The sequence below is a fragment of the Porites lutea genome, chromosome 11, assembly GCF_958299795.1.
Source record: "Porites lutea chromosome 11, jaPorLute2.1, whole genome shotgun sequence".
In the NCBI taxonomy this organism is placed as follows: domain Eukaryota; kingdom Metazoa; phylum Cnidaria; class Anthozoa; order Scleractinia; family Poritidae; genus Porites; species Porites lutea.
This window is the reverse complement of record NC_133211.1, coordinates 805,459-822,428: the sequence shown is the minus strand read 5'-3', so window position 1 is coordinate 822,428 and position 16,970 is coordinate 805,459. Positions and strand designations below refer to the sequence as shown.

At 39.0% G+C, this 16,970-nt stretch overlaps 1 long non-coding RNA gene across 1 annotated transcript; it reads right to left on the bottom strand.

Moving 5' to 3' along the window:
• Nucleotides 1–2,629: 2,629 nt before the first annotated feature.
• LOC140952604 (uncharacterized) lies at nt 2,630–14,995 on the bottom strand. The gene is made up of 3 exons (XR_012167368.1): nt 14,867–14,995; nt 14,271–14,378; nt 2,630–2,990 (listed from the first exon to the last, which is right to left on the bottom strand). It is a non-coding gene; the product is annotated as an uncharacterized lncRNA (long non-coding RNA).
• Between the last annotated feature and the right edge of the window lie 1,975 nt (nt 14,996–16,970).

Sequence of the window (16,970 nt, the reverse complement as noted above, 5' to 3'; positions counted from 1 at the left end):
TGTCTCAGCAGTTTTGTCCAAGATTGCAGCTTTTTGAAACTGGTACGAACATGCGCTGACGTTGTGTATGGTCCCTTGGATGTCAAGATTACGTCCATGACGTCTTCTGTTGAAACCTCCCTTTGAAGGCGGATGTACGGATGTCTAAATGAAATTTAAAGAATTAAGCAAATCTGGGAAAAGAGGCGACATCAGTTTCTGCTTATGTGCTAAATTTGTAGCCTAAGATTTAACTGGTTTATTCCTTTATTTACTTGTTATGTCCTTCACTCCTACAGTTAGAGATACTTTTTTTTGAAATATAACTTTGTTACTTTACTCCAGAGTTTTGATAGATAAATCATGTTGCTAACCAAACGGCCTAGCTATATTAAGCTTCAATACAGTATAGTATCTCCATCTAAATACGTTTCGATGCTCTGCTCAAGACTCTTCATATTCTTTTTAAGAACGTTGTTTTTATTTTTTATGGTGGCGGGTCTTTCTTAAATTTCTTCTCAGTTTTTCTACAGTTGGAAATATAAATGAGTAAACTGCGAACAGTCTCTCCTTTTCTTCAGATTTAGTAAAGGGAATGCACGCGCGCGTCAGCGTCTAGCGGCGAAGCTGCAAGAGAGGAGAGAGAATCGAGGGTCGCAGCGCGAAAGGAAAAAAGTTTCGTGCCTCTCACGTCTTGCGCCTTCTGTCACGCGCGTGTTCATTTACGTGTCTCACGCGTTTCGCTCTCGGTGTTGCGATGAATTATCAGATAGTCTATTTGGACTACAGGACAGTGCTATGGTTTGAATTAGCAGGTTTATAATCATCCTCCTTTAACGTGTTCTTAACGTTAGTTTCTTTCCCATTTTGTAGGGAAAATACGTTATTAATCAGTCAGTTTTACCTTGTCCTGCTCGACACTTTGTTCCTTTCTTCTCTGATGACCAGTTGTTCGTCTGTTTCTACTTGGTTCTACTGGTGAAAAGAAGCTCCTTAATAGTACATGAATCCTTCCAGCTGCCTTAAAGTACTACAGAATACTAAATACTCAGTACTTCTCTCGAAAGCACTTACAGGGGTGGATCTAGGGGAGGAGCGCAGTGGGTCTGGGCCCCGGCCTTATTTTACACCAAAGTGAGACCCGCAGAACCAAGAACTCAGTTCTTTCTGAGAGAGGGTTAACGATTGGACTTTGGAGAGCGGCTCTATCATTACTTTGAAAAACTGAAAAATAAAACTCCTACACTACTTGCATTCTGCAATTCTATAATAAAATCTTTTGCTTCTCTTAATTTTTTTTCCGAATCCGAGAGTTACGTCTTAAACGTCACTCTCTCGTAATCTGCATTGAACTACATATCGTGGATTCTGTTTATCTCTTTGTGGGCCACCTGTACGGCCTCAACAATTTTAGCGATACTCGAAGGCTTGGCCGGTTTGGGGTGTTTGTGAACTGTTCCCCGTATGTGGTTTTCTAAGATTTCAATCTTCTCCTCCCGTTCGCTGATTAGGTCGTGTAACATTTAATTAGGTTTTCTTTAACTGCCAGCTGTGCTTGGTACTGTTCAGCTTTCTCTTTCATAGCCTGAAATGTTAATTTGAATCATTATTACAAACAGAATTCTCCTTCGAAATAGGAAATGTTCCTTCATTTTTATTTTGCTACTTCATATCTATTTTACTGTATTTTGCAGTTTTAAAGAATGATTACCGGTAAGTTCACTTTCATTATTGAGGGGCTGGGTGAAAAAAGTTAGCATAGACTAAGAACCTCGCATTCTATTCATCAGTAAACTTTTATCATACCATTTCGTCAGATTTCACCACCATGGTCATAGGCTTGTTCATTAACTATTAAAGGATTCCAACTGCTAAAAATATTAGTCAAGAGTACTACGATAACTTATGCTTCTGGACATTGCTTTGTGATTTGATTGGGATAAGAATCTTAACAGAAAGTCCCAAATACGGAAACAGAGTACAGACTCGTGGAAGAAGCTTTTAAGCGATTGTTTTGAATGATGGAAAGAAACAGATAGTAAAATGAAAAGAAATAAAAGTTTGCGATGGCTTTTGCGATGATTCATTTAATAGTGGCAAGAGGAAAAAATGAAAAAAAGAATGAGCTCTTGAATTAGCTAAGAGCTCAATCTTCACTTGTTTGTTGGAATTTCCTTGACTGAAAAAAAAAATGACAATTGAGTTTTCAAGTTTACCGCCAAGCTTTGCACGGGGTCACCGCCATAATCAGAATCAGTAACGAAGTTCAAGTAAGGGTCTAATTAATGAAACAAGGGACAAAATGAAACAATAAAGAAACATTAATCAAACAAGACTAGAACAAAATCGACATAAGTCATGTAACTTAACAAGTTAACAAGTGTTAAAAGTCTTACCATTTTGCAATCGGGAGAGTGGTAACTTTTCTGGGGCAGTGGTAACTTTTCTGGGGAAAAAAAGTACAATGAAGAATTCCGTGGTGTCTATTTTTTGACAATACTCGAAAAAACTTTAAATCAAACCTCGTACTCGTAGTCGTTCTCGTCCTCGAATCTAAGGGTCTCTTTAAGCGAACTTAGGTAACGTGAACGCTGACCGTCGCGGACTTCATGAATCAATCAATCAATCTTTATTCCTCCTAAGATAAAAAGACATATCTTAAGATACATCAGCAGTTGGGAGTCTAAAAATACATAAGACGTACTGTATACAAATAATAGAAAGATCAAAGATTATATCTAAAAATAAGCCTATTTACAAAAACACTCTTAAATCTACCAGTCTTTATATCCGGGCGATGAGCACTTTTGTTTCTGAGTTGATACTTTGTTTCTTTCTTCTTCGGAATGATGTTACTAAGCGGGCAATCGGGATCCACTGAACGTACCTTGAAAAGCTTCTTATCTGCCTTTTCTAAAAGTTCTCGAATGTCCATTCTCTTAGATGTGTATTTCCTTTTAAAGCATCTACCCAGAAAGTCTTGTATGACCGTGAGATCTGAGTCTTCAGCGCTGTAAACAGGCAGACCATAAGTGAAATTTGGTAAAACTAAGGCGCTAAATAGGTGGTCTACTTCACTTTGACTGAAACCTTCCTTCCGAAAACGCCACTGAGAAATTGAATTCGGGTCCTAATTCAAACTATTGCTCATCCAATTAAAGGTTGGAAAATGAAGCTGTAGACTGCGTCCGAGCTCAGACAGACAATAAAATTTATCGCCTTGCCGTTCACGTTCTCAAGAGAACTTTATAAGATTTGATCATTTCACGTATTAGTTGTGCATAAATGGAGAACATATAGACAGAAAGCTCGATGCTCTTGCAAAGCTGTTGCTTTACTTTTTAGACTTGCTGCTTTTTTTGCCTTCTGGTTGCCGTAATATATAGAAATTCAGGGGGCGCATAATATCAGTCTAGTTCTCTTATTTTTCATATAAATTGAATTGGAATTAAAATAAATTAAGGTAAATGATGTCCCTGTTCTTGTAATGAAGGATTTTGATTAAGAGGAACAGTAAACAGGGAACTCAAATTCCTTCAAAATCGCCCAAAATACCACTTCTCAGGCAAAAGGACGACAATTTACCGACGGTAAGGTAACAACGTTTTTTTAGCTTTGATACATGCAAAGTATTAGAGAAGTGTAGCCCTTATTTTACTGCCTTACAATATATATTAATCTTGAAACTAAAAAGTCATATAATGACGGAAACGGTTAATCTCACAAATGTTGAATTTTTAAAAAAATCTATCTAGCGGTTTCAAAATTATTCACTGATATCTTTAAGTACACCAAAATGTTTACAAAAGTACTATGAGTTGAAATTGCATTTCAAAAGCCCTCGTTTTCGACAGATAACGGCCGAATATCAAGAATTTTTTTTACCGTATTTCCAACCAAAAAAACTTCATCCCAAAATATCTCGATAACGCTCTTAAAGATTTTCCTTAAACTTCACGAACATCGAGGCGGCTATTGGAAGAAAGAGCTCCCGTGAACGACTTTGGAAGAACAGTTCCCAGGTAATGGTGTCATTTCGTTGCTATGACAACTGCGATGTCATTCCAACTGATCATAACAAATTTTCATCTGTATCTAATACAATTGTGGTGGCGATTTTTCCAATTTTTTTTTTTTTTACGCGACATAGTTTATGCTCAAACTTGGGAGGTATTGACCATGAAAAACCGTATCGAGCCCCCTTACACAGAGTCTCCCTCGCAGCCGTTTTTAGTGTCATCACGCACACTAAAAACAGCTGCGACTATCGCGTCAGTAGGCTGATACACAGCCGTTTTTTATGTCTTCACGCAACACTTCTCCCCACAAACTGGGGGAAAATATGCATTTTTCTGAAGCCGCCTTATTCCTCAGTTTTCGATCATGTAGGCGTACAATCTGTTTTTAAGGATAGATGTAAAGAGTTTACCTAACGCTGAGAGCAGAGTAATACCCCGGTAATTTTCGACTTTGATTGATCATCTTTGTTGTATATGGGTACAATGAGGCCAAAACTCCAGCCAATAGGGTATATTTACCAATATTCAAGATGCTATTGAATAGATTAGTCATACAAGACACATGGTTGTAAGACCTCTGGATGTAAGACCCCTGGTCGTAATAAGTCTAGATGTAAGATCCCTGGTCGCAAGACTTCTGGATGTAAGATCATTGGTCGTAATACCCCTGGATGTACGACCCCTAGTCGTAAGACCCCTGGATATAACACCCTTGCTCGTAAGACCCCCAGCTGGAAGACCCCCGGTCGTAAGACCCCTGGAACTAAGATCCCTGGATGTAAGATCAATGGTCGTAAGACCCCTGGTTGTAAGACACCTGGATTTAACATCCCTGGTCGTAAGACCTCTGGATGTAAGACACCTGGTTGTAAGATCAATGGTCGTAAGACCCCTAGATGGAAGACCCCTAGTCATAAGACCTCTGGATGTAAGATCCTGGTCGTAACACCCCTGGAGCTAAGACCCCCGGACTTTTACAAGTTTTATTAAATTGACCCTTGGTCGTAAGACCTCCTAATGGTAGACACCTGGATGGAAGATCCCTGGTTGTAAGACCCCTGTTCGTAAAAGCCCTGAATTTAAGAACCCCTGAAGGTAAGAATACCCGAGCGTAAGAACCCCTGAATTTTTTCAGTAAAGACCAAGTCGGATTTCTATGTAACTAGACTCGCTAAAACATACTAAAGAGAAAAAGAGTCTAAATTGTGTCCTTTTATTTCTAAAAGCTGTTTTAGCCTGGGAACAGGCTCGTTAGAAGAAACTGAGGGGGGGACGAGTAACCACGGTAACGAGCGCGAAAAGAGAGGTGCCTTTTCTCCCCCTAAAGGAGCCTGGTTGCTGTTTTAACGCTCTCCTGAAATATAGCTTTGCTGCGATGATGATTTTTTAAAAAAAAATCAATGAGACGAGAGACGCCTATACCTGGGTTATTTTACTTTGTTCCCAACTCGTTGTAAAACCTAATTAATTAGAACCAAGTATTTGAATCGCAGCATATAAAAGCATATTTATCGCTTGACCAAACGAAGACAAGTTTACACGATTCAAATACTTTATACATTCCAAAACTACCTTAATTTACTTGTCAATTTTACATGCCAAGAACCCCTTCAAGTTGCACATAACTATTTTTACAAAACTATGCTATACTTCTATCAAAATTTACTATGTTACATTTATTTTTATGGCTTATCTGTTATTTAGGTAAGAGCTATACAATTTAAGTTGGCTGGTACTAGTTTCCTCGCGAGTGGAGTCGTGTTGATTTCGCGATTTTAAAGTTCATGTTACACGGAACGATTTGCAACGACGGTAGTTAGCTCCTGCCGCTGTTGCAAGTTGGCGTAGCAAGTTTAAGCAGATGTTACACGGAACGATTAATAACGAAACGTATATTACACGAACTAACTTGGGTGAAATTCGTGAATTGGCCTTGCAAGTATATGAAGCCTGTTTAAAAGGATGCAACACAAATAGTGCGGTATCAACTTTTAACGCCAGGAAATTCATTGTTAAGAATCGTCCTGTGTAACATCACCTTAACATACTACAAGGCTTTCAGCTGCATGCAAGCGCGACTGAAACTCGACAACAGCTTTACACCAGTTTTATACTTTTCTTTTAACGTTCGTTAAAAATTAAAATTAAAGTTTTGCACTCGTTAGTCTCCCAGGCAACCGTTTTACTCTTGTCTCGAAACAAAAACGGCTGCGTCGGAGACTATCAACCTGTCGATTTCGCTAGATGCGAGTTCGCTATCTACATCCTAGGTCCGCTATCGCCCTCTTAAAGGTTTACAGAAAAGAATGCATAGAAAATGTGTAGCAAAATAGCATGTAGCGATACCAGAGAGTAACCTATCTTAGTGCTACACTGTCCTACTCATGTAGCTGCAAGTTAGGTAACGGGTGACTGTTTAGAGACCTATAAGAAAAAGCAAACAACAGAATAATCAGAAATACCAGAGCGCGAAAACTTCACTAATTAAATCAGGCTGTAACGTCAATTCTGACAATATTACCTGATATTATTACGGACAATGTCACAATGCAACAAGGAGGAGGCCGTGGGACGATCCATTGGCTCCTGAGACATGAAAATCGCAACATCTAATTTTATTATCAGTAACGTGTAAAAAATTAGGACGTCGTAAACAAAACGAATAATAGAGATGCTTTATTTTACAGTCAGTGCATGATAGAGAGAGAAGTGCAACGTGACGTTACCATTCACTTCTTTAGAAACGAGAGGGAAACTGGGCCGAGTTAACTTTTGCAGAGACTTCTGGGACTGTTACTAGGGACAGGAAAAACAATTGACCAATAGCTGACTGGCGCGTGCTTAGTAACGATTCCAGAAACAATTACGGGACACATTTTGAGTGCAGTTCCCTTCTCGTTTCTTAAGTGAAGAATAGTTGAAAAGTTTCTGGATCTCAACAATCTTTCTTGACCGAGACGGCCATTTGCATTGTCGAACGATGGAAGGAAAGTATGGGCTACCGTTTTGTTTCGAAGTGCAATGATGTACAGGAAAATCATACGTGTCATTTTTAACGTTTTTTCTGCCAAATTTGCAGGACCACGGTTTGTTGAGATCCACAAATTTTGCCACCATGGCAACGTTACGTAACGATAGAGAGATTAAGATTCACGTTTACGCCAAACGGCAAACGTCAGATTCAAGTTGAGAATTTCTCAGAATAGAAAATAAGCAGATAAAAACTGTCCAGGACAATTGTTATGTATAAAACTGGCGTAAAACTACTTATTTTTTAGTTGAAATAATAAACAGTTAACGACAGTTAAGGGAAAAACTTAGTCACGTGGTACAAATTCACGTTTGCCGTTTGGCGTAAACGTGAATCTTAATCTCTCTGATGTTTCTCTATGAGCGTGTGGCAATAATCGGTCTGGAAATATAAAATGTGATTTAAGCTGAGGTTGTGTCGGTTTTATGTCTAATTACACTGCAAAACCGTTTATGGGGAAAGAGGATACCTACCATTTTGCTACTGTGTGGCCAAGCGGTAAGAGCGCTGGATGCCCGGGGGGGGGGGGATTGGGTATTTTTGGGTGGGTATGTGCCGCCCGGGACTCCAAATTGGCTCCCCGTTCTAAAAAAAATTTCCCCTAAAATTGATACCCCGTTCTAGAAATGGGCCAATTTTTTATACTCCGTTCTAGAGAGTTTGTAAATTGAGATAGCCCTGTTTTTTTAAATAGATATTTCTTTATTTGTTCGACTTATACATCAAATAAATGCTTCTTCATAATCATGCAGAGTAAGTTTCCTGTGCGTGTGGATACAATGCGGTTAATTATGACGCAAAATCTCTCACCACGCACAGAAAAACGCCCGGAAGCTAATGATTTTCCTTCTCCTCCCCCGTCACTTTCTTTTGAGCCCGTCTCCATCTCCCTCAGGTACATTATGGACTCGTTCCAGACTTCCGCGTGCCTATTTATCCAAGATGGCGCAGTCTGCGCTCGCGGCTGGCGCCAAAACACAGGTAACCCAGGCTCTGTGATAGTACCACAGAACGGTTCCAGTAAAATTACAGTGTTTGTATGGGGTAAAAATACGATCCTAACTGATAGAACGTCCGGTTGTATTGACAAGAAGTCGGCGTGTTACGGCCGCATTAATCGCTAAATATGTTAATCGTGCTAGTTCTTTGTTTACTGGTGCACACGCCTTTCACATTCGTCTCAGTCATCTCAATTCATATCCTGTTGGAATTTTCTGTATAATTTTTGACACTATTTTGTAAGCTTCACCGTTTATTTACGATCGTTTCGCTGAGAGTTCACAGCAACAGTATCTCAGTCATCATCTACCTCTTGTTCAACCTCGTTTTTAGCCCACCTTGTAAGTATTTCGCGTTATTATTTCATAAATTCATTACTGTTATTTGCGTTCCTTAGTAAAAGAAATGGGGCGCCTCGTAACTCAGCAGACAATCTTGGTTTTATTTACTTTTTTTAGCCATTTAAATTTAGGCGCGTGTGCGAGGTTTGCTCTGGCGAATTGTGATTGTCTAGGAAGAACAATTGCCTTCTATCAAGTATTTTTTCAGCAGGGTAGGGTGACTTTGGGCAAACGATGTATCGGTCCCCAGAAACGTCACCTCAGGACTCCCGGGATGGATTTTTTTGTACAGAGCCCAGGCCTCATTTTCTTGGCCGCGCGTTGATCTGGCCCGGCTGCTTCGGCGAGCATATTCTCGGGCTGTTTGGATTATATCCTTCGAGTTTGTCAAAGTCTGTGGGATGCGTTTCTCTATCTGGGAAAGCTTCATTGGTTTCTATACCTGCTGCTATCCTATTTCTACGATCCTGGCATGTTTATTTTCCGTTGGAGTTCGAATTTCTTGGAAAAAGTTGTGTTGAATGAGAGCATGTCGGCGAAAATGGCATCTCTTGTCTCCTACCTTGTATATCATTATTTTATATAGAGTGAATTTGAAGAAATTTCTGCAAATTATCACGAAACTTCGTTGGAGGAATAAGGACAACAACAATTAACTGGGTTACCTGTGGCCAAAATACGCCCGCCCTGCACGCTAAAACACAGGGTGAAACAAGAGTACAACAGTTTGCTTGTTAACGCATTGACCCGTATTTTTAAAAGCAATCTGTCCTTGAATAATTTCAAATGGCTGCTTACAAAACTGGAGCTTTCGTGCGTTCGAAATATTATACCCCGTTCTAGAAAACGCCTCAGATGGATAGCTCGTTCTTAATCAGGAGCTTTAAAATCACGACCCCGTTGGGCGGCACATACCCGTGTAGGTAATGTATGGGAGTACCCCACCCCCCCGGGCTGGATGTTGCAATCCCGAGGCCCCTAGTTTTAGTCCCCTCCTGGCCGCTAGCGGGATTTGTTCTAGGCAGTCCAGAGTTTAAATACGCGGGTATTCTTTTCTCCCTTGCATCTACAGCCTCCCCGAGCTTGCTCGCAGGCTAGTAGACGGCAAGAATAAAGCTTTTCAGAAGAGTTGAAAAAGATCTGGACGCATGCCACTTTTACCCATTTACATTAGCTGTAAATGAAAAACATTTGTCCCACCTGTACACATGCTTTGGCTAACTTTGCCAAGTCAGGATATTTGGCTTCTAACTCCTTAATCTGTTTAAAAAATAATATACTAACATTGTACGTCACATATGAAGTTAACAGCAGTTGTATGTGATACGGAAGTAGGGCAGGCGGACCCAACCAGGACCCATCTTAACTAGGGGTGGGTGAGGAGGAATATAAGATATCACCCATCCGATGAGCCTAATCGACAAAAAATTTAAGACTGATCTGAGGTACTTTATGTAAACGAAGGATTTTTTGTCAGGCAAATAGCACAGGGACATTGAACTAACCTAAGTGAGGCTGAGGGGGCTATACAATGGGTACATAAAGACCCGTGTCTGTTCTCTCTAAGTACAATAGGTTTGACCAAGAGGTCTCTTAGTTTGAGCAATGGGTCTAATAATACTATCAGAATTACACTAATTGACTACCAAATGTCAGAAATAGCCAGCCTGGTCGGTCCGTTTGAAAATCAAATAGGCTTTTCTCGATAGTTTTCGCTTTAAGATCTTGTCATTCAAAATTTTCTTTTCAGATGGACTGGTTGGCTGGCTAGAAATGGTAAGCGCTCTGAGTAAAATATATTATTGAATGTAAAGTGAGAATGAACAACAGGGAGAACATGCATAAAACAGATTAATACAAAGGATTAAATGTTTATTACATCATGAGAAAAGGACAAAAGTAAAATCTGTCCTGATTCAGCGGCAGGGAAATTGTATAATTCCACAGTAAAATTTCATCTCAGAAGATGAGGAAGAATACTGTCATTAGTGCTGAAGTCAGGACAGTTGATAGCCAATCATATTTGAGAATTTTGTCATTCATGTAGTTATGATTAGTCGTGAAATTATAAAGCCATGTGCATATATACCTTCAGTACCAATGATTTTGGATCTTTAGAGGGAGCTCGAGCTCCTACTGTTAGCTCAAGCAAAAGTGAGCCCAAGCTAGACACATCTGCTGCCTTCTCATGAGGCTTCAATCCCATCACCTGCAAAAGTTTTAGATTTCATCATGCAGGATTCCAGCAGTGGTGAAATGTGTCCTACTCTAGGGGTGTGGGAGGGGTTACTGCCATATATGGAACTTAGTCCGGGATAGGGTGAAGAAATCAGAGAGTTAAGGATTATAATAGGGGTCATTTTCCAGAAAACTGATCATTTGGTTAAAGACAAGGGAAGCCGGGAAATGACACTCGGAAAAAAGAAGATCAGCAAATCCTACGAGAGGGGGAAGCTGAGAAAAATCCAGCTGAACTACGGTAGGTCTGGTATAGGCTAAGGGTTCTGGTGTCTTAAACATTCCAAAAGAACCTTCCCTGGGGTCCCATGTACAGAGTAGGTGTCCTAGATTGCAGCTCAGTATCTGAGGCACCGGAGCCATAAGATGGGTGTGAATGACATTGAGGGCTCGAATTTCTGTGTATCTCACTTGATTCATGACACAATAATCCAGCATTACGTTCTTTCCTTTTTTTGTTATGTGCGTAAAAAAAGTCAGAGTCTTAACCAGTCCTCAACCTTAAACCAAATTCTCTCAACTATTCTTCAAAGATATATATGGAGATCAGTCTGGAGAATTTGTATGTGGATCTTGGGACATAAACGGCTAAGTCGTATCTGTAGATGCTGGAACACAGGGAAATCCCTAAAGGCCTGATAAAAAGAGACTATACAGTGGGTACAGTGCAGGTCAAATGAGCTTGATAACAAGGACAATGCTTTTTTAAACTCTGCAGTCTCTTCTTTTTGTAGTAAATAACAGTTCTAATGATTACCACTTAGCATGAGTATAATGTCAACATAGTACACGATGCTCTATAAAATAGAACAGTTCATATCACATTGCCAGCACACCAGTACATTTTTATTCTCTTGAAACTGATTTGTAAGAAATTCTTTGCAGGCCTTTAACAATTTCCTATCACTGTTAACAAAAGGTTATTGTTTCCTTTCAAACTTTGCTCCTTGTAATGTTGCCATACACATAGACTGTTCACAGTCCCCAATTTTTTCGTGAGATCGTCGAGATATAGCGCGTCTTATGTCCCTTCCTTTCCAATTTTGTTATCAGAAATTACAGTCAGATTATCATTTGTCATTTTCCTGAAAAAATTTGCAACGGTGTGAAGGATAAGTAGAACCACAGCATAAAACATTCATATGAGGTTACATTATTATTAATGCCAAGCAACATGGGATGCTGGCATTACAACAGAGGGAAGGGCAACAGAACTTAATTTGATTTTTAAGTTACTCAGTTAGGTAGACTAATTAGTTGAATACCTCAGGTGCAGTGCAGCAGAGCTCTTTGTACCTCAAGGGTGAGACCCTGCCTCTGTCATCTCTTCTGTAAGTATTTTGGCCGTGTAAAAATCACCCAGCTTGGCAACATTACCCTTTCACATTGTTATTTTCTGCAAAAACACAAAACAAACTGATTGCAGTGGAACCTGCTTAATATGTGACATACCAGAGTGCCTGTATTAGTTAGTCAAACAATGTCAAGAAAAGTGAAAAAGAAGACAAGCAAAGAAAACAATGTTTGTTTTTTTAAAATCTAAACAGTAAACTGTAACTACATGCTTAATGCAAACTGGATAAAACTTTGCTTGTTCATTAGTTTCACGAAGTATTCACTCGGTGACTCAAACACAACCATGTAATCATTAAAAATGTCAAGGACTATGTTTCAATTCACATTTTAGCCAGGTAGTGGGAACATTATTGAGTGAAACCTTTGAGAGATTATTGACTGCATGGACACATTGGGTAATAATAATGTTTCAGCCCTAAACGCCGACAAGTAATATAATGGAAACTTTATTTGTGTTTTTGAATGTACAATTGTAAATCTCGCTACATATAGACAATTTACAAATGCTGCTTGAGACTGGATTATTAAAAAGAAAACAAAAACAAAAACAAACAAAAAACAAAACAAAAGCCAAAAATAAAAAAAAATCAAAATTGCATTAAGTCTTGGCTATCCCAGTTCCTGTTTCTATATAATAATAATATTCTAATATAATGTTCTATATTCTATAATATTCTATGTAATATGTTCCTCTAATGGCTGTATTTATCATTTTCTTGATTACATAATGTTGCTGCTTTTTGTCAATGCCAATGTCATTCATCATGTCTAAGAACGTGGAGCATTCATCGGAGAAAACGCCAAGGGAACTCATGGAGAGATTTACAAATCTCACACATCTGTAATTTCTACTCATTTCGTTGATCAAGTTCAGATATTTTTCTTTCTTACGCACTGCATTGTTGTTAAGGTTGAACTCGAAACCAAATGTTAATTCTAGAACATATAGGCACTTAGACTGGATTAGGAAAAGAAGATCTGGACGATAATTTTCACCAGTTATTATTGAGGGATTCAGAAAACCATTAACATCTGCATAGAGTGAAGAGTGAACATTAATTACAGGTTAAAGTTACTTGGCAATGAAGTTAAGGATTGAGTCGTGTCTCCAGGTAAAGCGATCAAGGTACTGTTGACAATCAAGGTACTGTTGACAACCAGCGACAACATGAAGGAGTGATTCAGGATTAAGACAAAAGGAGCAATCAGCACTTTGTGATAATCCCCATCTTGCCAAATTCTTACGTGTAGGGAGGCAGTTGTTGATGTAGCGGATGGTAAAATTGTAAATGATTGTTCTTGGGTACATGAGACTGGGCCTCTGACCAAATAGAATTTACAGATGACAATGAGTACTTGATAACATTTGAGAAGAAGAAACCTTGAGATGTTAGGTGGTGTTGCAGTTTATCCTCTTGATTAGAACAGAAATCTTTAAGAACTTCCTTAGTGGATCTGTACACATCATATTGAATATTAGTGTGACAGCTTGACAATTTCCAAAGACCTTTTAAGGAATCATTTGGTGACTCTTTTAATGAATTTCGGAGAACTGTTTGGCACGGAGTAAATTTAATAGAGGGAGGACAATATTAAGACCAAATTTATTTCGTTCTAGGAAAACATTGCTCAGTGTTCCAGTTATCGGAATATCAAGCCAATTTCGAATATAGCCATTCACTAAAGAGTCGAGATGTTCCGTTATCCAGGTTTTGGATATATTAGCTATAGTGAAATGCCAGGACAATTTAGATAGGACATAGCGGCTGTACAGAAGAAGTTTGTGTTTAGGATGTAGTGGCTTTATATCAATGTCATTCATCAAGTCTTGTACAAGAGAGGAAAATTCAGACATGTGTCGGTTGTTAGACATGTTGAAGTCAAAGAAGTGACCTAAGTAACGAAATGATTCAACCATTTCCACACAGGGAATTAGAACTCCATTGATCAACAGTTTGGGTAAATATTGGACAGATTTAGTGCACAGTTTCTGTATTCCAAAAGTAGAACATTTATCAACTCTTATTATCATGTTCGACCAATTACACCAGATTATAAAGCGGTTAATTAGATGTTGATTTTCTGATTCCTGACCGCAAATCCCCGTAAATCCCCTCACCCTCTGAATCAATGTTGTCTGAAGTAAAAAAAAAGACTTGAGGGTCCAAAATTCAAGATTGATTTTGGGGGGAAGGGGTTGGGGTAGACAGGGGAAGGAGATAAGTATATTTGTCCATTATTGTAGATACATACAGAGCATCTCTGATAACTTATTTTACCTTAGAGATCTTGATGAACAATTCTTACGCTATGCAAGTAGAAGACTGCTATAAGTACTTGAACAAAAAAAATTCAAGGTTTCCCTGTCTGAAAGCTTTCTGTTTAATTCCTTCATGTAGGAAAAGAGGCTGCCATCTGCCAACAAAAAACATAGAGGATCAGTCATGTCTAAGTTATGGTTGTCATTTGTAAGTCGTAAGTCTACAGGAATTAACCCTTAAAGCCCCAAAAGTGACCAGCTTTTAATTTCTCCAGACAACATTGTTGAATCAAACACAGAGGTAATGAGAATGAATAAAATTATCACCAAAAATGGAATATATTCATGTTTGAACAAATTCTCTCAGGTAAACCTTAAAAGTACCTTAAGAAAGTAATACACAGTATGGGGAGGACTAAGTGAAAAGAATATGTATGTTGCTAGAGGGTTAATATTAGCAGTCTAAGTTCAATAAATATTGTTGTATCCTTTATTGATTGGGGTTAAAGAGTTCTTTACTGAATAAAAGCAAAAACAAACTTGCAATCATGACCATTTTCTGGTTCCTTTATCAGCCTCCAGTTAAAAAAAACATTGTAAACAACAGATACATGTAAACTCAAACAACATGAGAAGAACATACCACAAAGTTCCATGAAAATGTTCATCTTTCTGTGTTCACTGCTGAAAGCTACTCTATAGTGAGTAACGAGGTGTGGGTGGTCTTCTTATTTTTCATACACCTTCACTTCCTCTACACTAAAATTTGTCTAGAGTAAAAAAAATGAGATAAGTGGAAATAAGAAAAGTTAAGATGTGTAACAGGTACAAATATTGTAATAGAAAAGAAAGCTTTGCTCAGAATAGAAATTAAAAAATAGAAGTCCATTTTGCAAGAACATAGTCAGATTAAAGGGTTCCTTATGGCCATGGCCATTACATAAGTAACTGTAGTTTATGCTAGCCTGCGAGCAAGCTCTCCTATTTGGGCCAGCGAAGTGAGCCTCGCGAGAACGCACGAGCGAGGGGCTGAGGAAAGGAGAGCTTGCAACGATCTCTCATAAAACTTTATTTCCACCCCAGAAACCCCGGGACTCCGCAAAGCGTGAAAACTGTCACCGCAAACGTGCCACAGATTAGAAAAGTGACAACCGCCTGTCAAGTAACTTTAGACAGCCGAGGGCGCGTAGAATTATATATTTATAAATCGTCAAAGCAATGTTTTTTTAAAGTCGCTGATATGTTTTTTTTCTAGGGGGACATCGAACTTCAACGTGTCCTCTTGGATAAGAACTCACTAATTTGATTCTCGTTTCGTTTACTTTTGAAAAGTCATCCATACTCCAGTGTAGAAGACTACTCCCCATCGCAATCACCAACAAAAACATCATATGTTTGTCCATCTGGAACTGGAGAATAGCGTTTTCCTGCACTTGGTTCTCTTAAGTTTTACTCCAGTTGCTTCCAACTCTTCTCTTTACCTTCTTTACGGTCACGCTACACAGCTACACTATCAAGTACATGTTTCTGAATTTTTCTACCCACTAGAATTCAACCGGGCGAAGAAACTGACATTGGAAAACAGCGCTTGAATCACTCTTCACTTTCACTCTCCCAGTTTTCAGAACTAAAAAGGCGCTTAACACAAACGAAAACAACTGATGAAGGGTTTTCATTTTCCTCCCAAAAGAACTACAAACTCGATCCGCCTTATCCTCGGCTCGCAATATTCTCTTTACGAGAATTACATCAAATGAGCCCGTCTGCTTTGAGGGCTGAAACAAGTTCTCGGTACCAATCTGATCCCCCTGAGAACCAAATTTGACACACAGACGAAGCGGGTGCCAGCTTACCCTGTTATCAATCAACTTTGATTTCCGGAACGTCATTTTTCAGCCAAAGGTATTTCCCTTCGTCTGGGCGAAGTACAAATGAAACTTTATGAGAGATCATTGCAAGCTCTCCTTTCCTCGGCCCCTCGCGGCTTCGCTGCTCGCTCGCACGTTCTCGCCAGACTTGCCTCACTCACCCAAATAGGAGAATTTGCTCGCAGGCTAGATTTATGCTTGATAAGCCATCATCTGCACCGGTCGATTTCTGGCATTGACTATTGTGTTTTCCTGGTGTGAATAAATTGTTTCCTCTACCCAAGGCACATTCACTGTAAGCTAACAGTTTTTTGAGGGGAGCTTTTCCATGCAAAAAGTTGTCTATGACATGGTTGTAGTGTACATGTAGTTACCTAGTACTTTCACAGCCTGGAACTTGACATGTTCCTCACATCTGACATGCCTGTGCATGGTGCTGTATACAGTGCAACTGATTACAGGTATGCACTCCATGTTCACTGTCTTGCTTCTTGATGCATTTTAAAGTGATTTAACTCTGTCTTCACCTGTTGAACAAAATACATGAGAAATGAGAGTTGTAATTACAACAAATTTGATACAAGTATAAAATGACTAGTAAGAGAATCAAAAGTAGGGATTGAGACTTTCATAGCTGTCACTAATAACCACAACTTACATCTCTACATTTTTTGTTTTAACAATTTAGATTCCTACAATATGACGCATGCTGCAGGTCTGCAGGGGAAACATCAACCTTAAATGAGAAAATAACAAGAGACAAATATAAGCACTTTCTTGGGACAGCCAATGCTGAATAGTTAGATAAAAAGTCAATCCTATTTCTTTTATGAAAGTTGGCATTAAGAACTTTAATTCAGTTTAGTCATAGAGAGGATA